Source organism: Petromyzon marinus, chromosome 49 (genome assembly GCF_048934315.1).
Source record: "Petromyzon marinus isolate PM22_M1 ecotype Great Lakes invasive population chromosome 49, UKy_Petmar_22M1.pri1.0, whole genome shotgun sequence".
Lineage (NCBI taxonomy): Eukaryota > Metazoa > Chordata > Hyperoartia > Petromyzontiformes > Petromyzontidae > Petromyzon > Petromyzon marinus.
Window position 1 is genome coordinate 2,064,941 of NC_133715.1, and position 24,427 is coordinate 2,089,367.

Consider the following 24,427-nt stretch of genomic DNA (forward strand, 5'->3'; position numbering starts at 1 on the left):
TGATGGGGAGAGCTCAAAAACATAATCTCTGTCTTACCACAACTTAATTTAAGAAAGTTTAGATGCATCCACGACTTGACCTCAGCAAGACAACGTGATAGAGTACGGAAACTACAACTTTGGTATCAGTCATAGTCTTAAGATACATCTGTAAGTGGTGAGTATAAAAGTGTAAATTTAAGCCATGAAGGCGAAAAATTGTGACCAAGCGGTAGCAAATACATGCTGAACAACAGAGGGCCCAAACTAGAGCCCCGCGCAACCCCAGAGGACACTAAGCCACGATCAGGTGAGAAGTCGCCCATTGAGACAGACTGTTCTTTGTTGTATGGCATGAGCCAACAGATAGCAGCAGTCCTTGAGATGACCACAGAAATCTCAAGACGATTTAACAACGTAAACGTATCAACAGTATCAGAAGCAGCACTAAGATCCAGAACTACCAAGATGGCCAATGCACCAGAATCGGCAATAAGTAAATTATGTATAACGTAATCAAATCAACAATAGTATACCCATCATATAATCACATGTAATAAAGTGAGATTACGTGATTATGTGCTGGGTATAACACTGACAGGTATTTTGAGATCCACTGCATATTTAATGATTGGTGGAAATCATGTGACAGAAGTGAACAACAAGCCTTCATAAATAATATTAACGTAAGTGGAAAACAATATAATTTACAAAACGAATGTTGAAAAAACCTGCTCTCCCCGACGGGGAATTGAACCCCGGTCTCCCGCGTGACAGGCGGGGATACTAACCACTATACTATCGAGGAATGGCTGCGACCTTTGGCAAAAAGTAAGGCACTTCTGCAGCTATCTGGAACGCTCTCCCTTAAGATATTGAACCCTAATAATGCTAATGTCACTTGGGGCTCTAAGTAAATGTTGAAAATTAAAGATAAAACATTCCGTTACATTACCGGCACTCCTCTGATTACGAAACTAATTCGTTCCTGAGATCCGTTCGTAATTTGGACCACAGAAAAGCACTATATTAAAATGCCCGTACGGTCATTGTTATAAAATGTGTTTCCGTTCAACAAAAAAGGGAAGCATTGTAAAAAATTGTACATTTGCATGTTACACTGTATAGAAAACACTTTTCTCTTCACTTACATTGAGTCCTGATGCTAGTTCGTCGTCGGAAGAGGGGCATTGAGTCACCATAATTGCACAAAGGCAAAGATCCCCCGCATAGCCATAACGGACTGTTGGGGCAAGTGCTGTAAGTTACCAGCTCATATTAAGGCCGGCACGGCACACGAGGGGGTGAGTGGCCAGCGCCACGCCCGGCTGCCTTTGTCTCCCCACTAGCATTGTTTGCACACCGCGCCAGGTCCTCATTTGAGGCCGAGTCGACCTAGTGGAGGTCCAGGTCCCATTCAAGCAAGGCATTATAGCAATCCAACCAGTAAGGAATAGCACTAGATTTGGGTAATAGTACGTACGTCAGCTTCAAATGTCAAACTGGGGTGTAGGATAACACCAACGTTTCTAACCTCACACTCCCGTACATGGCCATAATAAAACCAGAAAAAAGTGAATGCACTTGATGGGGAGAGCTCAAAAACATAATCTCTGTCTTACCACAACTTAATTTACGAAAGTTTAGATGCATCCACGACTTGACCTCAGCAAGACAACGTGATATAGTACGGAAACTACAACTTTGGTGTCAGTCATAGTCTTAAGATAAATCTGTGAATCGTGAGTATAAAAGTGTAGATTCAAGCCATGAAGACGAATAATTGTGGCCAAGCGGTAGAAAATACAGGCTGAACAACAGAGGGCCCAAACTAGAGCCCCGAGCAACCCCTGAGAAAATTAAGCCGTGATCAGGTGAGCAGTCGCCCATTGAGTCAGACTACTCTTTGTTGTATGGCATGAGCCAACAGATAGCAGCAGTCCCTGAGATGTCCACAGAAGTCTCAAGACGATTTAACAACGTAAACGTATAAACAGTATCAGAAGCAGCACTAAGATCCAGAACTACCAAGATGGCCAATGCATCAGAATCGGCAATAAGTAAATTATGTATAACGTAATCAAATCAACAATAGTATACCCATCATATAATCACATGTAATAAAGTGAGATTACGTGATTATGTGCTGGGTATAAAACTGACAGGTGTTTTGAGATCCACTGCTTATTTAATGATTGGTGGAAATCATGTGACAGAAGTGAACAACAAGCCTTCATAAATAATATTAACGTAAGTGGAAAAAAATATATTTTACAAAACGAATGTTGAAAAAACCTGTTCTCCCCGACGGGGAATTGAACCCCGGTCTCCCGCGTGACAGGCGGGGATACTAACCACTATACTATCGCGGAATGGCTGTAATAAAGCTAATGTCACTTGGGGCTCTAAATAAATGTTGAAAATTAAAGATAAAACATTCCGTTACATTACCGGCACTCCTCTGATTACGAAACTGATTCGTTCCTGAGACCCGTTCGTAATTTGGACCACAGAAGAGCACTATATTAAAATGCCCGTACGGTCATTGTTATAAAATGTGTTTCCGTTCAACAAAAAAGGGAAGCATTGTAAAAAATTGTACATTTGCATGTTACACTGTATAGAAAACACTTTTCTTTTCACTTACATTGAGTCCTGATGCTAGTTCGTCGTCGGAAGAGGGGCATTGAGTCACCACAATTGCACAAAGGCAAAGATCCCCCGCATAGCCTTAACGGACTGTTGGGGCAAGTGCTGTTAGTTAGCAGCTCATATTAAGGCCGGCACGGCACACGAGGTTGTGAGTGGCCAGCGCCACGCCCGGCTGCCTTTGTCTCCCCACTGGCATTGTTTGCACACCGCACCAGGTCCTCATTTGAGGCCGAGTCGACCTAGTGGAGGTCCAGGTCCCATTCAAGCAAGACATTATAGTAATCCAACCAGTAAGGAACAGCACTAGATTTGGGTAATATTAGGTACGGGAGTTTCAAATGTCAAACTGGGGTGTAGGATAACAAACACGTTTCTGACCTCACACTCCCGTACATGGCCATAATAAAACCAGAAAAAAGTGAATGCACTTGATGGGGAGAGCTCAAAAACATAATCTCTGTCTTACCACAACTTAATTTAAGAAAGTTTAGATGCATCCACGACTTGACCTCAGCAAGACAACGTGATAGAGTACGGAAACTACAACTTTGGTATCAGTCATAGTCTTAAGATACATCTGTAAGTGGTGAGTATAAAAGTGTAAATTTAAGCCATGAAGGCGAAAAATTGTGACCAAGCGGTAGCAAATACATGCTGAACAACAGAGGGCCCAAACTAGAGCCCCGCGCAACCCCAGAGGACACTAAGCCACGATCAGGTGAGAAGTCGCCCATTGAGACAGACTGTTCTTTGTTGTATGGCATGAGCCAACAGATAGCAGCAGTCATTGAGATGACCACAGAAATCTCAAGACGATTTAACAACGTAAACGTATCAACAGTATCAGAAGCAGCACTAAGATCCAGAACTACCAAGATGGCCAATGCACCAGAATCGGCAATAAGTAAATTATGTATAACGTAATCAAATCAACAATAGTATACCCATCATATAATCACATGTAATAAAGTGAGATTACGTGATTATGTGCTGGGTATAACACTGACAGGTATTTTGAGATCCACTGCTTATTTAATGATTGGTGGAAATCATGTGACAGAAGTGAACAACAAGCCTTCATAAATAATATTAACGTAAGTGGAAAAAAATATAATTCACAAAACGAATGTTGAAAAAACCTGCTCTCCCCGACGGGGAATTGAACCCCGGTCTCCCGCGTGACAGGCGGGGATACTAACCACTATACTATCGAGGAATGGCTGCGACCGTTGGCAAAAAGTTAGGCACTTCTGCAGCTATCTGGAACGCCCTCCCTTGAGATATTGAACCCTAATAATGCTAATGTCACTTGGGGCTCTAAGTAAATGTTGAAAATTAAAGATAAAATATTCCGTTACATTACCGGCACTCCTCTGATTACGAAACTAATTCGTTCCTGAGATCCGTTCGTAATTTGGACCACAGAAAAGCACTATATTAAAATGCCCGTACGGTCATTGTTATAAAATGTGTTTCCGTTCAACAAAAAAGGGAAGCATTGTAAAAAATTGTACATTTGCATGTAACACTGTATAGAAAACACTTTTCTCTTCACTTACATTGAGTCCCGATGCTAGTTCGTCGTCGGAAGAGGGGCATAGAGTCACCATAATTGCACAAAGGCAAAGATCCCCCGCATAGCCTTAACGGACTGTTGGGGCAAGTGCTGTTAGTTAGCAGCTCATATTAAGGCCGGCACGGCACACGAGGGTGTGAGTGGCCAGCGCCACGCCCGGCTGCCTTTGTCTCCCCACTGGCATTGTTTGCACACCGCGCCAGGTCCTCATTTGAGGCCGAGTCGACCTAGTGGAGGTCCAGGTCCCATTCAAGCAAGACATTATAGTAATCCAACCAGTAAGGAACAGCACTAGATTTGGGTAATATTAGGTACGGGAGCTTCAAATGTCAAACTGGGGTGTAGAATAACACCCACGTTTCTGACCTCACACTCCCGTACATGGCCATAATAAAACCAGAAAAAAGTGAATGCACTTGATGGGGAGTGCTCAAAAACATAATCTCTGTCTTACCACAACTTAATTTAAGAAAGTTTAGATGGATCCACGACTTGACCTCAGCAAGACAACGTGATAGAGTACGGAAACTGCAACTTTGGTGTCAGTCATAGTCTTAAGATAAATCTGTAAGTCGTGAGTATAAAAGTGTAAATTTAAGCCATGAAGGCGAAAAATTGTGACCAAGCGGTAGCAAATACATGCTGAACAGCAGAGGGCCCAAACTAGAGCCCCGCGCAACCCCAGAGGACACTAAGCCACGATCAGGTGAGCAGTCGCCCATTGAGACAGACTGTTCTTTGTTGTATGGCATGAGCCAACAGATAGCAGCAGTCCCTGAGATGTCCACAGAAGTTTCAAGACCATTTAACAACGTAAACGTATCAACAGAATCAGAAGCAGCACTAAGATCCAGAACTACCAAGATGGCCAATGCACCAGAATCGGCAATAAGTAAATTATGTATATAACGTAATCAAATCAACAATAGTATACCCATCATATAATCACATGTAATAAAGTGAGATCACGTGATTATGTGCTGGGTATAAAACTGACAGGTGTTTTGAGATCCACTGCTTATTTAATGATTGGTGGAAATCATGTTACAGAAGTGAACAACAAGCCTTCATAAATAATATGAACGTAAGTGGAAAAAAATATATAATTTTAAAAACGAATGTTGAAAAAACCTGCTCTCCCCGACGGGGAATTGAACCCCGGTCTCCCGCGTGACAGGCGGGGATACTAACCACTATACTATCGAGGAATGGCTGTAATAATGCTAATGTCACTTGGGGCTCTAAATAAATGTTGAAAATTAAAGATAAAACATTCCGTTACATTACCGGCACTCCTCTGATTACGAAACTGATTCGTTCCTGAGACCCGTTCGTAATTTGGACCACAGAAAAGCACTATATTAAAATGCCCGTACGGTCATTGTTATAAAATGTGTTTCCGTTCAACAAAAAAGGGAAGCATTGTAAAAAATTGTACATTTGCATGTTACACTGTATAGAAAACACTTTTCTCTTCACTTACATTGAGTCCTGATGCTAGTTCGTCGTCGGAAGAGGGGCATTGAGTCACCACAATTGCACAAAGGCAAAGATCCCCTGCATAGCCTTAACGGACTGTTGGGGCAAGTGCTGTTAGTTAGCAGCTCATATTAAGGCCGGGACGGCACACGAGGGTGTGAGTGGCCAGCGCCACGCCCGGCTGCCTTTGTCTCCCCACTGGCATTGTTTGCACACCGCGCCAGGTCCTCATTTGAGGCCGAGTCGACCTAGTGGAGGTCCAGGTCCCATTCAAGCAAGGCATTATAGTAATCCAACCAGTAAGGAACAGCACTAGATTTGGGTAATATTAGGTACGGGAGCTTCAAATGTCAAACTGGGGTGTAGAATAACACCCACGTTTCTGACCTCACACTCCCGTACATGGCCATAATAAAACCAGAAAAAAGTGAATGCACTTGATGGGGAGAGCTCAAAAACATAATCTCTGTCTTACCACAACTTAATTTAAGAAAGTTTAGATGGATCCACGACTTGACCTCAGCAAGACAACGTGATAGAGTACGGAAACTGCAACTTTGGTGTCAGTCATAGTCTTAAGATAAATCTGTAAGTCGTGAGTATAAAAGTGTAAATTTAAGCCATGAAGGCGAAAAATTGTGACCAAGCGGTAGCAAATACAGGCTGAACAACAGAGGGCCCAAACTAGAGCCCCGAGCAACCCCAGAGGACACTAAGCCACGATCAGGTGAGCAGTCGCCCATTGAGACAGACTGCTCTTTGTTGTATGGCATGAGCCAACAGATAGCAGCAGTCCCTGAGATGTCCACAGAAGTCTCAAGACGATTTAACAACGTAAACGTATCAACAGTATCAGAAGCAGCACTAAGATCCAGAACTACCAAGATGGCCAATGCACCATAATCGGCAATAAGTGAATTATGTATAACGTAATCAAATCAACAATAGTATACCCATCATATAATCACATGTAATAAAGTGAGATTACGTGATTATGTGCTGGGTATAACACTGACAGGTATTTTGAGATCCACTGCTTATTTAATGATTGGTGGAAATCATGTGACAGAAGTGAACAACAAGCCTTCATAAATAATATTAACGTAAGTGGAAAAAAATATAATTCACAAAACGAATGTTGAAAAAACCTGCTCTCCCCGACGGGGAATTGAACCCCGGTCTCCCGCGTGACAGGCGGGGATACTAACCACTATACTATCGAGGAATGGCTGCGACCGTTGGCAAAAAGTTAGGCACTTCTGCAGCTATCTGGAACGCCCTCCCTTGAGATATTGAACCCTAATAATGCTAATGTCACTTGGGGCTCTAAATAAATGTTGAAAATTAAAGATAAAACATTCCGTTACATTACCGGCACTCCTCTGATTACGAAACTGATTCGTTCCTGAGACCCGTTCGTAATTTGGACCACAGAAAAGCACTATATTAAAATGCCCGTACGGTCATTGTTATAAAATGTGTTTCCGTTCAACAAAAAAGGGAAGCATTGTAAAAAATTGTACATTTGCATGTTACACTGTATAGAAAACACTTTTCTTTTCACTTACATTGAGTCCTGATGCTAGTTCGTCGTCGGAAGAGGGGCATTGAGTCACCACAATTGCACAAAGGCAAAGATCCCCTGCATAGCCTTAACGGACTGTTGGGGCAAGTGCTGTTAGTTAGCAGCTCATATTAAGGCCGGGACGGCACACGAGGGTGTGAGTGGCCAGCGCCACGCCCGGCTGCCTTTGTCTCCCCACTGGCATTGTTTGCACACCGCGCCAGGTCCTCATTTGAGGCCGAGTCGACCTAGTGGAGGTCCAGGTCCCATTCAAGCAAGGCATTATAGTAATCCAACCAGTAAGGAACAGCACTAGATTTGGGTAATATTAGGTACGGGAGCTTCAAATGTCAAACTGGGGTGTAGAATAACACCCACGTTTCTGACCTCACACTCCCGTACATGGCCATAATAAAACCAGAAAAAAGTGAATGCACTTGATGGGGAGAGCTCAAAAACATAATCTCTGTCTTACCACAACTTAATTTAAGAAAGTTTAGATGGATCCACGACTTGACCTCAGCAAGACAACGTGATAGAGTACGGAAACTGCAACTTTGGTGTCAGTCATAGTCTTAAGATAAATCTGTAAGTCGTGAGTATAAAAGTGTAAATTTAAGCCATGAAGGCGAAAAATTGTGACCAAGCGGTAGCAAATACAGGCTGAACAACAGAGGGCCCAAACTAGAGCCCCGAGCAACCCCAGAGGACACTAAGCCACGATCAGGTGAGCAGTCGCCCATTGAGACAGACTGCTCTTTGTTGTATGGCATGAGCCAACAGATAGCAGCAGTCCCTGAGATGTCCACAGAAGTCTCAAGACGATTTAACAACGTAAACGTATCAACAGTATCAGAAGCAGCACTAAGATCCAGAACTACCAAGATGGCCAATGCACCATAATCGGCAATAAGTGAATTATGTATAACGTAATCAAATCAACAATAGTATACCCATCATATAATCACATGTAATAAAGTGAGATTACGTGATTATGTGCTGGGTATAACACTGACAGGTATTTTGAGATCCACTGCTTATTTAATGATTGGTGGAAATCATGTGACAGAAGTGAACAACAAGCCTTCATAAATAATATTAACGTAAGTGGAAAAAAATATAATTCACAAAACGAATGTTGAAAAAACCTGCTCTCCCCGACGGGGAATTGAACCCCGGTCTCCCGCGTGACAGGCGGGGATACTAACCACTATACTATCGAGGAATGGCTGCGACCGTTGGCAAAAAGTTAGGCACTTCTGCAGCTATCTGGAACGCCCTCCCTTGAGATATTGAACCCTAATAATGCTAATGTCACTTGGGGCTCTAAATAAATGTTGAAAATTAAAGATAAAACATTCCGTTACATTACCGGCACTCCTCTGATTACGAAACTGATTCGTTCCTGAGACCCGTTCGTAATTTGGACCACAGAAAAGCACTATATTAAAATGCCCGTACGGTCATTGTTATAAAATGTGTTTCCGTTCAACAAAAAAGGGAAGCATTGTAAAAAATTGTACATTTGCATGTTACACTGTATAGAAAACACTTTTCTTTTCACTTACATTGAGTCCTGATGCTAGTTCGTCGTCGGAAGAGGGGCATTGAGTCACCACAATTGCACAAAGGCAAAGATCCCCTGCATAGCCTTAACGGACTGTTGGGGCAAGTGCTGTTAGTTAGCAGCTCATATTAAGGCCGGCACGGCACACGAGGGTGTGAGTGGCCAGCGCCACACCCGGCTGCCTTTGTCTCCCCACTGGCATTGTTTGCACACCGCGCCAGGTCCTCATTTGAGGCCGAGTCGACCTAGTGGAGGTCCAGGTCCCATTCAAGCAAGGCATTATAGTAATCCAACCAGTAAGGAACAGCACTAGATTTGGGTAATATTAGGTACGGGAGCTTCAAATGTCAAACTGGGGTGTAGAATAACACCCACGTTTCTGACCTCACACTCCCGTACATGGCCATAATAAAACCAGAAAAAAGTGAATGCACTTGATGGGGAGAGCTCAAAAACATAATCTCTGTCTTACCACAACTTAATTTAAGAAAGTTTAGATGGATCCACGACTTGACCTCAGCAAGACAACGTGATAGAGTACGGAAACTGCAACTTTGGTGTCAGTCATAGTCTTAAGATAAATCTGTAAGTCGTGAGTATAAAAGTGTAAATTTAAGCCATGAAGGCGAAAAATTGTGACCAAGCGGTAGCAAATACAGGCTGAACAACAGAGGGCCCAAACTAGAGCCCCGAGCAACCCCAGAGGACACTAAGCCACGATCAGGTGAGCAGTCGCCCATTGAGACAGACTGCTCTTTGTTGTATGGCATGAGCCAACAGATAGCAGCAGTCCCTGAGATGTCCACAGAAGTCTCAAGACGATTTAACAACGTAAACGTATCAACAGTATCAGAAGCAGCACTAAGATCCAGAACTACCAAGATGGCCAATGCACCATAATCGGCAATAAGTGAATTATGTATAACGTAATCAAATCAACAATAGTATACCCATCATATAATCACATGTAATAAAGTGAGATTACGTGATTATGTGCTGGGTATAACACTGACAGGTATTTTGAGATCCACTGCTTATTTAATGATTGGTGGAAATCATGTGACAGAAGTGAACAACAAGCCTTCATAAATAATATGAACGTAAGTGGAAAAAAATATATAATTTTAAAACGAATGCTGAAAAATCCTGCTCTCCCCGACGGGGAATTGAACCCCGGTCTCCCGCGTGACAGGCGGGGATTCTATCCACTATACTATCGAGGAATGGCTGTAATAATGCTAATGTCACTTGGGGCTCTAAATAAATGTTGAAAATTAAAGATAAAACATTCCGTTACATTACCGGCACTCCTCTGATTACGAAACTGATTCGTTCCTGAGACCCGTTCGTAATTTGGACCACAGAAAAGCACTATATTAAAATGCCCGTACGGTCATTGTTATAAAATGTGTTTCCGTTCAACAAAAAAGGGAAGCATTTTAAAAAATTGTACATTTGCATGTTACACTGTATAGAAAACACTTTTCTCTTCACTTACATTGAGTCCTGATGCTAGTTCGTCGTCGGAAGAGGGGCATTGAGTCACCACAATTGCACAAAGGCAAAGATCCCCTGCATAGCCTTAACGGACTGTTGGGGCAAGTGCTGTTAGTTAGCAGCTCATATTAAGGCCGGCACGGCACACGAGGGTGTGAGTGGCCAGCGCCACGCCCGGCTGCCTTTGTCTCCCCACTGGCATTGTTTGCACACCGCGCCAGGTCCTCATTTGAGGCCGAGTCGACCTAGTGGAGGTCCAGGTCCCATTCAAGCAAGGCATTATAGTAATCCAACCAGTAAGGAACAGCACTAGATTTGGGTAATATTAGGTACGGGAGCTTCAAATGTCAAACTGGGGTGTAGAATAACACCCACGTTTCTGACCTCACACTCCCGTACATGGACATAATAAAACCAGAAAAAAGTGAATGCACTTGATGGGGAGAGCTCAAAAACATAATCTCTGTCTTACCACAACTTAATTTAAGAAAGTTTAGATGGATCCACGACTTGACCTCAGCAAGACAACGTGATAGAGTACGGAAACTGCAACTTTGGTGTCAGTCATAGTCTTAAGATAAATCTGTAAGTCGTGAGTATAAAAGTGTAAATTTAAGCCATGAAGGCGAAAAATTGTGACCAAGCGGTAGCAAATACAGGCTGAACAACAGAGGGCCCAAACTAGAGCCCCGAGCAACCCCAGAGGACACTAAGCCACGATCAGGTGAGCAGTCGCCCATTGAGACAGACTGCTCTTTGTTGTATGGCATGAGCCAACAGATAGCAGCAGTCCCTGAGATGTCCACAGAAGTCTCAAGACGATTTAACAACGTAAACGTATCAACAGTATCAGAAGCAGCACTAAGATCCAGAACTACCAAGATGGCCAATGCACCATAATCGGCAATAAGTGAATTATGTATAACGTAATCAAATCAACAATAGTATACCCATCATATAATCACATGTAATAAAGTGAGATTACGTGATTATGTGCTGGGTATAACACTGACAGGTATTTTGAGATCCACTGCTTATTTAATGATTGGTGGAAATCATGTGACAGAAGTGAACAACAAGCCTTCATAAATAATATTAACGTAAGTGGAAAAAAATATAATTCACAAAACGAATGTTGAAAAAACCTGCTCTCCCCGACGGGGAATTGAACCACGGTCTCCCGCGTGACAGGCGGGGATACTAACCACTATACTATCGAGGAATGGCTGTAATAATGCTAATGTCACTTGGGGCTCTAAATAAATGTTGAAAATTAAAGATAAAACATTCCGTTACATTACCGGCACTCCTCTGATTACGAAACTGATTCGTTCCTGAGACCCGTTCGTAATTTGGACCACAGAAAAGCACTATATTAAAATGCCCGTACGGTCATTGTTATAAAATGTGTTTCCGTTCAACAAAAAAGGGAAGCATTGTAAAAAATTGTACATTTGCATGTTACACTGTATAGAAAACACTTTTCTCTTCACTTACATTGAGTCCTGATGCTAGTTCGTCGTCGGAAGAGGGGCATTGAGTCACCACAATTGCACAAAGGCAAAGATCCCCTGCATAGCCTTAACGGACTGTTGGGGCAAGTGCTGTTAGTTAGCAGCTCATATTAAGGCCGGGACGGCACACGAGGGTGTGAGTGGCCAGCGCCACGCCCGGCTGCCTTTGTCTCCCCACTGGCATTGTTTGCACACCGCGCCAGGTCCTCATTTGAGGCCGAGTCGACCTAGTGGAGGTCCAGGTCCCATTCAAGCAAGGCATTATAGTAATCCAACCAGTAAGGAACAGCACTAGATTTGGGTAATATTAGGTACGGGAGCTTCAAATGTCAAACTGGGGTGTAGAATAACACCCACGTTTCTGACCTCACACTCCCGTACATGGCCATAATAAAACCAGAAAAAAGTGAATGCACTTGATGGGGAGAGCTCAAAAACATAATCTCTGTCTTACCACAACTTAATTTAAGAAAGTTTAGATGGATCCACGACTTGACCTCAGCAAGACAACGTGATAGAGTACGGAAACTGCAACTTTGGTGTCAGTCATAGTCTTAAGATAAATCTGTAAGTCGTGAGTATAAAAGTGTAAATTTAAGCCATGAAGGCGAAAAATTGTGACCAAGCGGTAGCAAATACAGGCTGAACAACAGAGGGCCCAAACTAGAGCCCCGAGCAACCCCAGAGGACACTAAGCCACGATCAGGTGAGCAGTCGCCCATTGAGACAGACTGCTCTTTGTTGTATGGCATGAGCCAACAGATAGCAGCAGTCCCTGAGATGTCCACAGAAGTCTCAAGACGATTTAACAACGTAAACGTATCAACAGTATCAGAAGCAGCACTAAGATCCAGAACTACCAAGATGGCCAATGCACCATAATCGGCAATAAGTGAATTATGTATAACGTAATCAAATCAACAATAGTATACCCATCATATAATCACATGTAATAAAGTGAGATTACGTGATTATGTGCTGGGTATAACACTGACAGGTATTTTGAGATCCACTGCTTATTTAATGATTGCTGGAAATCATGTGACAGAAGTGAACAACAAGCCTTCATAAATAATATTAACGTAAGTGGAAAAAAATATAATTCACAAAACGAATGTTGAAAAAACCTGCTCTCCCCGACGGGGAATTGAACCCCGGTCTCCCGCGTGACAGGCGGGGATACTAACCACTATACTATCGAGGAATGGCTGCGACCGTTGGCAAAAAGTTAGGCACTTCTGCAGCTATCTGGAACGCCCCCCCTTGAGATATTGAACCCTAATAATGCTAATGTCACTTGGGGCTCTAAGTAAATGTTGAAAATTAAAGATAAAATATTCCGTTACATTACCGGCACTCCTCTGATTACGAAACTAATTCGTTCCTGAGATCCGTTCGTAATTTGGACCACAGAAAAGCACTATATTAAAATGCCCGTACGGTCATTGTTATAAAATGTGTTTCCGTTCAACAAAAAAGGGAAGCATTGTAAAAAATTGTACATTTGCATGTAACACTGTATAGAAAACACTTTTCTCTTCACTTACATTGAGTCCCGATGCTAGTTCGTCGTCGGAAGAGGGGCATTGAGTCACCATAATTGCACAAAGGCAAAGATCCCCCGCATAGCCTTAACGGACTGTTGGGGCAAGTGCTGTTAGTTAGCAGCTCATATTAAGGCCGGCACGGCACACGAGGGTGTGAGTGGCCAGCGCCACGCCCGGCTGCCTTTGTCTCCCCACTGGCATTGTTTGCACACCGCGCCAGGTCCTCATTTGAGGCCGAGTCGACCTAGTGGAGGTCCAGGTCTCATTCAAGCAAGACATTATAGTAATCCAACCAGTAAGGAACAGCACTAGATTTGGGTAATATTAGGTACGGGAGCTTCAAATGTCAAACTGGGGTGTAGAATAACACCCACGTTTCTGACCTCACACTCCCGTACATGGCCATAATAAAACCAGAAAAAAGTGAATGCACTTGATGGGGAGTGCTCAAAAACATAATCTCTGTCTTACCACAACTTAATTTAAGAAAGTTTAGATGGATCCACGACTTGACCTCAGCAAGACAACGTGATAGAGTACGGAAACTGCAACTTTGGTGTCAGTCATAGTCTTAAGATAAATCTGTAAGTCGTGAGTATAAAAGTGTAAATTTAAGCCATGAAGGCGAAAAATTGTGACCAAGCGGTAGCAAATACATGCTGAACAGCAGAGGGCCCAAACTAGAGCCCCGCGCAACCCCAGAGGACACTAAGCCACGATCAGGTGAGCAGTCGCCCATTGAGACAGACTGTTCTTTGTTGTATGGCATGAGCCAACAGATAGCAGCAGTCCCTGAGATGTCCACAGAAGTCTCAAGACGATTTAACAACGTAAACGTATCAACAGAATCAGAAGCAGCACTAAGATCCAGAACTACCAAGATGGCCAATGCACCAGAATCGGCAATAAGTAAATTATGTATATAACGTAATCAAATCAACAATAGTATACCCATCATATAATCACATGTAATAAAGTGAGATTACGTGATTATGTGCTGGGTATAACACTGACAGGTATTTTGAGATCCACTGCTTATTTAATGATTGGTGGAAATCATGTGACAGAAGTGAACAACAAGCCTTCATAAATAATATGAACGTAAGTGGAAAAAAATATATAATTTTAAAACGAATGTTGAAAAAACCTGCTCTCCCCGACGGGGAATTGAACCCCGGTCTCCCGCGTGACAGGCGGGGATTCTATCCACTATACTATCGAGGAATGGCTGTAATAATGCTAATGTCACTTGGGGCTCTAAATAAATGTTGAAAATTAAAGATAAAACATTCCGTTACATTACCGGCACTCCTCTGATTACGAAACTGATTCGTTCCTGAGACCCGTTCGTAATTTGGACCACAGAAAAGCACTATATTAAAATGCCCGTACGGTCATTGTTATAAAATGTGTTTCCGTTCAACAAAAAAGGGAAGCATTGTAAAAAATTGTACATTTGCATGTTACACTGTATAGAAAACACTTTTCTCTTCACTTACATTGAGTCCTGATGCTAGTTCGTCGTCGGAAGAGGGGCATTGAGTCACCACAATTGCACAAAGGCAAAGATCCCCTGCATAGCCTTAACGGACTGTTGGGGCAAGTGCTGTTAGTTAGCAGCTCATATTAAGGCCGGCACGGCACACGAGGGTGTGAGTGGCCAGCGCCACGCCCGGCTGCCTTTGTCTCCCCACTGGCATTGTTTGCACACCGCGCCAGGTCCTCATTTGAGGCCGAGTCGACCTAGTGGAGGTCCAGGTCCCATTCAAGCAAGGCATTATAGTAATCCAACCAGTAAGGAACAGCACTAGATTTGGGTAATATTAGGTACGGGAGCTTCAAATGTCAAACTGGGGTGTAGAATAACACCCACGTTTCTGACCTCACACTCCCGTACATGGACATAATAAAACCAGAAAAAAGTGAATGCACTTGATGGGGAGAGCTCAAAAACATAATCTCTGTCTTACCACAACTTAATTTAAGAAAGTTTAGATGGATCCACGACTTGACCTCAGCAAGACAACGTGATAGAGTACGGAAACTGCAACTTTGGTGTCAGTCATAGTCTTAAGATAAATCTGTAAGTCGTGAGTATAAAAGTGTAAATTTAAGCCATGAAGGCGAAAAATTGTGACCAAGCGGTAGCAAATACAGGCTGAACAACAGAGGGCCCAAACTAGAGCCCCGAGCAACCCCAGAGGACACTAAGCCACGATCAGGTGAGCAGTCGCCCATTGAGACAGACTGCTCTTTGTTGTATGGCATGAGCCAACAGATAGCAGCAGTCCCTGAGATGTCCACAGAAGTCTCAAGACGATTTAACAACGTAAACGTATCAACAGTATCAGAAGCAGCACTAAGATCCAGAACTACCAAGATGGCCAATGCACCATAATCGGCAATAAGTGAATTATGTATAACGTAATCAAATCAACAATAGTATACCCATCATATAATCACATGTAATAAAGTGAGATTACGTGATTATGTGCTGGGTATAACACTGACAGGTATTTTGAGATCCACTGCTTATTTAATGATTGGTGGAAATCATGTGACAGAAGTGAACAACAAGCCTTCATAAATAATATTAACGTAAGTGGAAAAAAATATAATTCACAAAACGAATGTTGAAAAAACCTGCTCTCCCCGACGGGGAATTGAACCACGGTCTCCCGCATGACAGGCGGGGATACTAACCACTATACTATCGAGGAATTGCTGTAATAATGCTAATGTCACTTGGGGCTCTAAATAAATGTTGAAAATTAAAGATAAAACATTCCGTTACATTACCGGCACTCCTCTGATTACGAAACTGATTCGTTCCTGAGACCCGTTCGTAATTTGGACCACAGAAAAGCACTATATTAAAATGCCCGTACGGTCATTGTTATAAAATGTGTTTCCGTTCAACAAAAAAGGGAAGCATTGTAAAAAATTGTACATTTGCATGTTACACTGTATAGAAAACACTTTTCTCTTCACTTACATTGAGTCCTGATGCTAGTTCGTCGTCGGAAGAGGGGCATTGAGTCACCACAATTGCACAAAGGCAAAGATCCCCTGCATAGCCTTAACGGACTGTTGGGGCAAGTGCTGTTAGTTAGCAGCTCATATTAAGGCCGGGACGGCACACGAGGGTGTGAGTGGCCAGCGCCACGCCCGGCTGCCTTTGTCTCCCCACTGGCATTGTTTGCACACCGCGCCAGGTCCTCATTTGAGGCCGAGTCGACCTAGTGGAGGTCCAGGTCCCATTCAAGCAAGGCATTATAGTAATCCAACCAGTAAGAAACAGCACTAGATTTGGGTAATATTAGGTACGGGAGCTTCAAATGTCAAACTGGGGTGTAGAATAACACCCACGTTTCTGACCTCACACTCCCGTACATGGCCATAATAAAACCAGAAAAAAGTGAATGCACTTGATGGGGAGAGCTCAAAAACATAATCTCTGTCTTACCACAACTTAATTTAAGAAAGTTTAGATGGATCCACGACTTGACCTCAGCAAGACAACGTGATAGAGTACGGAAACTGCAACTTTGGTGTCAGTCATAGTCTTAAGATAAATCTGTAAGTCGTGAGTATAAAAGTGTAAATTTAAGCCATGAAGGCGAAAAATTGTGACCAAGCGGTAGCAAATACAGGCTGAACAACAGAGGGCCCAAACTAGAGCCCCGAGCAACCCCAGAGGACACTAAGCCACGATCAGGTGAGCAGTCGCCCATTGAGACAGACTGCTCTTTGTTGTATGGCATGAGCCAACAGATAGCAGCAGTCCCTGAGATGTCCACAGAAGTCTCAAGACGATTTAACAACGTAAACGTATCAACAGTATCAGAAGCAGCACTAAGATCCAGAACTACCAAGATGGCCAATGCACCATAATCGGCAATAAGTGAATTATGTATAACGTAATCAAATCAACAATAGTATACCCATCATATAATCACATGTAATAAAGTGAGATTACGTGATTATGTGCTGGGTATAACACTGACAGGTATTTTGAGATCCACTGCTTATTTAATGATTGCTGGAAATCATGTGACAGAAGTGAACAACAAGCCTTCATAAATAATATTAACGTAAGTGGAAAAAAATATAATTCACAAAACGAATGTTGAAAAAACCTGCTCTCCCCGACGGGGAATTGAACCCCGGTCTCCCGCGTGACAGGCGGGGATACTAACCACTATACTATCGAGGAATGGCTGCGACCGTTGGCAAAAAGTTAGGCACTTCTGCAGCTATCTGGAACGCCCCCCCTTGAGATATTGAACCCTAATAATGCTAATGTCACTTGGGGCTCTAAGTAAATGTTGAAAATTAAAGATAAAATATTCCGTTACATTACCGGCACTCCTCTGATTACGAAACTAATTCGTTCCTGAGATCCGTTCGTAATTTGGACCACAGAAAAGCACTATATTAAAATGCCCGTACGGTCATTGTTATAAAATGTGTTTCCGTTCAACAAAAAAGGGAAGCATTGTAAAAAATTGTACATTTGCATGTAACACTGTATAGAAAACACTTTTCTCTTCACTTACATTGAGTCCCGATGCTAGTTCGTCGTCGGAAGAGGGGCATTGAGTCACCATAATTGCACAAAGGCAAAGATCCCCCGCATAGCCTTAACGGACTGTTGGGGCAAGTGCTGTTAGTTAGCAGCTCATATTAAGGCCGGCACGGCACACGAGGGTGTGAGTGGCCAGCGCCACGCCCGGCTGCCTTTGTCTCCCCACTGGCATTGTTTGCACACCGCGCCAGGTCCTCATTTGAGGCCGAGTCGACCTAGTGGAGGTCCAGGTCTCATTCAAGCAAGACATTATAGTAATCCAACCAGTAAGGAACAGCACTAGATTTGGGTAATATTAGGTACGGGAGCTTCAAATGTCAAACTGGGGTGTAGAATAACACCCACGTTTCTGACCTCACACTCCCGTACATGGCCATAATAAAACCAGAAAAAAGTGAATGCACTTGATGGGGAGTGCTCAAAAACATAATCTCTGTCTTACCACAACTTAATTTAAGAAAGTTTAGATGGATCCACGACTTGACCTCAGCAAGACAACGTGATAGAGTACGGAAACTGCAACTTTGGTGTCAGTCATAGTCTTAAGATAAATCTGTAAGTCGTGAGTATAAAAGTGTAAATTTAAGCCATGAAGGCGAAAAATTGTGACCAAGCGGTAGCAAATACATGCTGAACAGCAGAGGGCCCAAACTAGAGCCCCGCGCAACCCCAGAGGACACTAAGCCACGATCAGGTGAGCAGTCGCCCATTGAGACAGACTGTTCTTTGTTGTATGGCATGAGCCAACAGATAGCAGCAGTCCCTGAGATGTCCACAGAAGTCTCAAGACGATTTAACAACGTAAACGTATCAACAGAATCAGAAGCAGCACTAAGATCCAGAACTACCAAGATGGCCAATGCACCAGAATCGGCAATAAGTAAATTATGTATATAACGTAATCAAATCAACAATAGTATACCCATCATATAATCACATGTAATAAAGTGAGATCACGTGATTATGTGCTGGGTATAAAACTGACAGGTGTTTTGAGATCCACTGCTTATTTAATGATTGGTGGAAATCATGTTACAGAAGTGAACAACAAGCCTTCATAAATAATATGAACGTAAGTGGAAAAAAATATATAATTTTAAAAACGAATGTTGAAAAAACCTGCTCTCCCCGACGGGGAATTGAACCCCGGTCTCCCGCGTGACAGGCGGGGATACTAACCACTATACTATCGAGGAATGGCTGTAATAATGCTAATGTCACTTGGGGCTCTAAATAAATGTTGAAAATTAAAGATAAAACATTCCGTTACATTACCGGCACTCCTCTGATTACGAAACTGATTCGTTCCTGAGACCCGTTCGTAATTTGGACCACAGAAAAGCACTATATTAAAATGCCCGTACGGTCATTGTTATAAAATGTGTTTCCGTTCAACAAAAAAGGGAAGCATTGTAAAAAATTGTACATTTGCATGTAACACTGTATAGAAAACACTTTTCTCTTCACTTACATTGAGTCCCGATGCGAGTTCGTCGTCGGAAGAGGGGCATTGAGTCACCATAATTGCACAAAGGCAAAGATCCCCCGCATAGCCTTAACGGACTGTTGGGGCAAGTGCTGTTAGTTAGCAGCTCATATTAAGGCCGGCACGGCACACGAGGGTGTGAGTGGCCAGCGCCACGCCCGGTTGCCTTTGTCTCCCCACTGGCATTGTTTGCACACCGCGCCAGGTCCTCATTTGAGGCCGAGTCGACCTAGTGGAGGTCCAGGTCCCATTCAAGCAAGACATTATAGTAATCCAACCAGTAAGGAACAGCACTAGATTTGGGTAATATTAGGTACGGGAGCTTCAAATGTCAAACTGGGGTGTAGAATAACACCCACGTTTCTGACCTCACACTCCCGTACATGGCCATAATAAAACCAGAAAAAAGTGAATGCACTTGATGGGGAGTGCTCAAAAACATAATCTCTGTCTTACCACAACTTAATTTAAGAAAGTTTAGATGGATCCACGACTTGACCTCAGCAAGACAACGTGATAGAGTACGGAAACTGCAACTTTGGTGTCAGTCATAGTCTTAAGATAAATCTGTAAGTCGTGAGTATAAAAGTGTAAATTTAAGCCATGAAGGCGAAAAATTGTGACCAAGCGGTAGCAAATACATGCTGAACAGCAGAGGGCCCAAACTAGAGCCCCGCGCAACCCCAGAGGACACTAAGCCACGATCAGGTGAGAAGTCGCCCATTGAGTCAGACTGCTCTTTGTTGTATGGCATGAGCCAACAGATAGCAGCAGTCCCTGAGATGTCCACAGAAGTCTCAAGACGATTTAACAACGTAAACGTATCAACAGAATTAGAAGCAGCACTAAGATCCAGAACTACCAAGATGGCCAATGCACCAGAATCGGCAATAAGTAAATTATGTATATAACGTAATCAAATCAACAATAGTATACCCATCATATAATCACATGTAATAAAGTGAGATCACGTGATTATGTGCTGGGTATAAAACTGACAGGTGTTTTGAGATCCACTGCTTATTTAATGATTGGTGGAAATCATGTTACAGAAGTGAACAACAAGCCTTCATAAATAATATGAACGTAAGTGGAAAAAAATATATAATTTTAAAAACGAATGTTGAAAAAACCTGCTCTCCCCGACGGGGAATTGAACCCCGGTCTCCCGCGTGACAGGCGGGGATACTAACCACTATACTATCGAGGAATGGCTGTAATAATGCTAATGTCACTTGGGGCTCTAAATAAATGTTGAAAATTAAAGATAAAACATTCCGTTACATTACCGGCACTCCTCTGATTACGAAACTGATTCGTTCCTGAGACCCGTTCGTAATTTGGACCACAGAAAAGCTCTATATTAAAATGCCCGTACGGTCATTGTTATAAAATGTGTTTCCGTTCAACAAAAAAGGGAAGCATTGTAAAAAATTGTACATTTGCATGTTACACTGTATAGAAACCACTTTTCTTTTCATTTACATTGAGTCCTGATGCTAGTTCGTCGTCGGAAGAGGGGCATTGAGTCACCACAATTGCACAAAGGCAAAGATCCCCTGCATAGCCTTAACGGACTGTTGGGGCAAGTGCTGTTAGTTAGCAGCTCATATTAAGGCCGGCACGGCACACGAGGGTGTGAGTGGCCAGCGCCACGCCCGGCTGCCTTTGTCTCCCCACTGGCATTGTTTGCACACCGCGCCAGGTCCTCATTTGAGGCCGAGTCGACCTAGTGGAGGTCCAGGTCCCATTCAAGCAAGACTTCATAGTAATCCAACCAGAAAGGAACAGCACTAGATTTGGGTAATATTAGGTACGGGAGCTTCAAATGTCAAACTGGGGTGTAGGATAACACCCACGTTTCTGACCTCACACTCCCGTACATGGCCATAATAAAACCAGAAAAAAGTGAATGCACTTGATGGGGAGAGCTCAAAAACATAATCTCTGTCTTACCACAACTTAATTTACGAAAGTTTAGATGCATCCACGTCTTGACCTCAGCAAGACAACGTGATATAGTACGGAAACTACAACTTTGGTGTCAGTCATAGTCTTAAGATAAATCTGTGAATCGTGAGTATAAAAGTGTAGATTCAAGCCATGAAGACGAATAATTTTGGCCAAGCGGTAGGAAATAGATGCTGAACAACAGAGGGCCCAAACTAGAGCCCCGAGCAACCCCTGAGGACACTAAGCCGTGATCAGGTGAGCAGTCGCCCATTGAGTCAGACTGCTCTTTGTTGTATGGCATGAGCCAACAGATAGCAGCAGTCCTTGAGATGACCACAGAAGTCTCAAGACGATTTAACAACGTAAACGTATAAAAAGTATCAGAAGCAGCACTAAGATCCAGAACTACCAAGATGGCCAATGCACCAGAATTGGCAATAAGTAAATTATGTATAACGTAATCAAATCAACAATAGTATACCCATCATATAATCACATGTAATAAAGTGAGATTACGTGATTATGTGCTGGGTATAAAACTGAAAGATATTGAGATCCACTGCTTATTTAATGATTGGTGGAAATCATGTGACAGAAGTGAACAGCAAGCCTTCATAATATTAACGTACGTGGAAAAAAGAAAATATAATTTTAAAAACGAATGTTGAAAAAACCTGCTCTCCCCGACGGGGAATTGAACCCCGGTCTCCCGCGTGACAGGCGGGGATACTAACCACTATACTATCGAGGAATGGCTGCGAGCGTTGGCAAAATGTAAGGCACTTCTGCAGCTATCTGGAACGCTCTCCCTTGAGATATTGAACCCTAATAATACTAATGTCACTTGGGGCTCTAAATAAATGTTGAAAATTAAAGATAAAACATTCCGTTACATTACCGGCACTCCTCTGATTACGAAACTGATTCGTTCCTGAGACCCGTTCGTAATTTGGACCACAGAAAAGCTCTATATTAAAATGCCCGTACGGTCATTGTTATAAAATGTGTTTCCGTTCAACAAAAAAGGGAAGCATTGTAAAAAATTGTACATTTGCATGTTACACTGTATAGAAACCACTTTTCTTTTCATTTACATTGAGTCCTGATGCTAGTTCGTCGTCGGAAGAGGGGCATTGAGTCACCACAATTGCACAAAGGCAAAGATCCCCTGCATAGCCTTAACGGACTGTTGGGGCAAGTGCTGTTAGTTAGCAGCTCATATTAAGGCCGGCACGGCACACGAGGGTGTGAGTGGCCAGCGCCACGCCCGGCTGCCTTTGTCTCCCCACTGGCATTGTTTGCACACCGCGCCAGGTCCTCATTTGAGGCCGAGTCGACCTAGTGGAGGTCCAGGTCCCATTCAAGCAAGACTTTATAGTAATCCAACCAGAAAGGAACAGCACTAGATTTGGGTAATATTAGGTACGGGAGCTTCAAATGTCAAACTGGGGTGTAGGATAACACCCACGTTTCTGACCTCACACTCCCGTACATGGCCATAATAAAACCAGAAAAAAGTGAATGCACTTGATGGGGAGAGCTCAAAAACATAATCTCTGTCTTACCACAACTTAATTTAAGAAAGTTTAGATGCATCCACGACTTGACCTCAGCAAGACAACGTGATAGAGTACGGAAACTACAACTTTGGTATCAGTCAGAGTCTTAAGATAAATCTGTAAGTCGTGAGTATAATAGTGTAAATTTAAGCCATGAAGGCGAAAAATTGTGACCAAGCGGTAGCAAATACATGCTGAACAACAGAGGGCCCAAACTAGAGCCCCGCGCAACCCCAGAGGACACTAAGCCACGATCAAGTGAACAGTCGCCCATTGAGACAGACTGCTCTTTGTTGTATGGCATGTGCCAACAGATAGCAGCAGTCCTTGAGATGACCACAGAAATCTCAAGACGATTTAACAACGTAAACGTATCAACAGTATCAGAAGCAGCACTAAGATCCAGAAGTACCAAGATGGCCAATGCACCAGATTCGACAATAAGTAAATAATGTATAACGTAATCAAATCAACAATAGTATACCCATCATATAATCACATGTAATAAAGTGAGATTACGTGATTATGTGCTGGGTATAACACTGACAGGTATTTGAGATCCACTGCTTATCTAATGATTGGTGGAAATCATGTGACAGAAGTGAACAACAAGCCTTCATAAATAATATTAACGTAAGTGGAAAAAATATAATTTACAAAACGAATGTTGAAAAAACCTGCTCTCCCCGACGGGGAATTGAACCCCGGTCTCCCGCGTGACAGGCGGGGATACTAACCACTATACTATCGAGGAATGGCTGCGACCGTTGGCAAAAAGTAAGGCACTTCTGCAGCTATCTGGAACGCTCTCCCTTAAGATCTTGAACCCTAATAATGCTAATGTCACTTGGGGCTCTAAATAAATGTTGAAAATTGAAGATAAAACATTCCGTTACATTACCGGCACTCCTCTGATTACGAAACTAATTCGTTCCTGAGACCCGTTCGTAATTTGGACCACAGTAAAGCACTATATTAAAATGCCCATACGGGCATTGTTATAAAATGTGTTTCCGTTCAACAAAAAATGGAAGCATTGTAAAAAATTGTACATTTGCATGTTACACTGTATAGAAAACACTTTTCTTTTCATTTACATTGAGTCCTGATGCTAGTTCGTCGTCGGAAGAGGGGCATTGAGTCACCACAATTGCACAAAGGCAAAGATCCCCCGCATAGCCTTAACGGACTGTTGGGGCAAGTGCTCTTAGTTACCAGCTCATATTAAGGCCGGCACGGCACACGAGGGTGTGAGTGGCCAGCGCCACGCCCGGCTGCCTTTGTCTCCCCACTGGCATTGTTTGCACACCGCGCCAGGTCCTCATTTGAGGCCGAGTCGACCTAGTGGAGGTCCAGGTCCCATTCAAGCAAGGCATTATAGTAATCCAACCAGGAAGGAACAGCACTAGATTTGGGAAATATTAGGTACGGGAGCTTCAAATGTCAAACTGGGGTGTAGGATAACA

At 43.0% G+C, this 24,427-nt stretch overlaps 15 non-coding genes across 15 annotated transcripts; all 15 read right to left on the reverse strand.

Moving 5' to 3' along the window:
- Positions 1-715: 715 nt before the first annotated feature.
- On the reverse strand, positions 716-787 carry TRNAD-GUC (transfer RNA aspartic acid (anticodon GUC)). The gene has a single exon. It is a non-coding gene; the product is annotated as a tRNA-Asp (tRNA).
- Positions 788-2,279: 1,492 nt separating this feature from the next.
- On the reverse strand, positions 2,280-2,351 carry TRNAD-GUC (transfer RNA aspartic acid (anticodon GUC)). Its single transcript has one exon. It is a non-coding gene; the product is annotated as a tRNA-Asp (tRNA).
- A 1,424-nt stretch (positions 2,352-3,775) lies between these two features.
- Positions 3,776-3,847, reverse strand: TRNAD-GUC (transfer RNA aspartic acid (anticodon GUC)). The gene has a single exon. It is a non-coding gene; the product is annotated as a tRNA-Asp (tRNA).
- Positions 3,848-5,343: 1,496 nt separating this feature from the next.
- On the reverse strand, positions 5,344-5,415 carry TRNAD-GUC (transfer RNA aspartic acid (anticodon GUC)). Its single transcript has one exon. It is a non-coding gene; the product is annotated as a tRNA-Asp (tRNA).
- A 1,424-nt stretch (positions 5,416-6,839) lies between these two features.
- Positions 6,840-6,911, reverse strand: TRNAD-GUC (transfer RNA aspartic acid (anticodon GUC)). Its single transcript has one exon. It is a non-coding gene; the product is annotated as a tRNA-Asp (tRNA).
- A 1,492-nt stretch (positions 6,912-8,403) lies between these two features.
- Positions 8,404-8,475, reverse strand: TRNAD-GUC (transfer RNA aspartic acid (anticodon GUC)). Its single transcript has one exon. It is a non-coding gene; the product is annotated as a tRNA-Asp (tRNA).
- A 1,493-nt stretch (positions 8,476-9,968) lies between these two features.
- On the reverse strand, positions 9,969-10,040 carry TRNAD-GUC (transfer RNA aspartic acid (anticodon GUC)). The gene has a single exon. It is a non-coding gene; the product is annotated as a tRNA-Asp (tRNA).
- A 1,424-nt stretch (positions 10,041-11,464) lies between these two features.
- TRNAD-GUC (transfer RNA aspartic acid (anticodon GUC)) lies at positions 11,465-11,536 on the reverse strand. The gene has a single exon. It is a non-coding gene; the product is annotated as a tRNA-Asp (tRNA).
- A 1,424-nt stretch (positions 11,537-12,960) lies between these two features.
- On the reverse strand, positions 12,961-13,032 carry TRNAD-GUC (transfer RNA aspartic acid (anticodon GUC)). Its single transcript has one exon. It is a non-coding gene; the product is annotated as a tRNA-Asp (tRNA).
- Positions 13,033-14,527: 1,495 nt separating this feature from the next.
- Positions 14,528-14,599, reverse strand: TRNAD-GUC (transfer RNA aspartic acid (anticodon GUC)). The gene has a single exon. It is a non-coding gene; the product is annotated as a tRNA-Asp (tRNA).
- A 2,920-nt stretch (positions 14,600-17,519) lies between these two features.
- TRNAD-GUC (transfer RNA aspartic acid (anticodon GUC)) lies at positions 17,520-17,591 on the reverse strand. Its single transcript has one exon. It is a non-coding gene; the product is annotated as a tRNA-Asp (tRNA).
- A 1,496-nt stretch (positions 17,592-19,087) lies between these two features.
- On the reverse strand, positions 19,088-19,159 carry TRNAD-GUC (transfer RNA aspartic acid (anticodon GUC)). The gene has a single exon. It is a non-coding gene; the product is annotated as a tRNA-Asp (tRNA).
- A 1,428-nt stretch (positions 19,160-20,587) lies between these two features.
- On the reverse strand, positions 20,588-20,659 carry TRNAD-GUC (transfer RNA aspartic acid (anticodon GUC)). The gene has a single exon. It is a non-coding gene; the product is annotated as a tRNA-Asp (tRNA).
- A 1,422-nt stretch (positions 20,660-22,081) lies between these two features.
- Positions 22,082-22,153, reverse strand: TRNAD-GUC (transfer RNA aspartic acid (anticodon GUC)). The gene has a single exon. It is a non-coding gene; the product is annotated as a tRNA-Asp (tRNA).
- Positions 22,154-23,643: 1,490 nt separating this feature from the next.
- Positions 23,644-23,715, reverse strand: TRNAD-GUC (transfer RNA aspartic acid (anticodon GUC)). Its single transcript has one exon. It is a non-coding gene; the product is annotated as a tRNA-Asp (tRNA).
- Between the last annotated feature and the right edge of the window lie 712 nt (positions 23,716-24,427).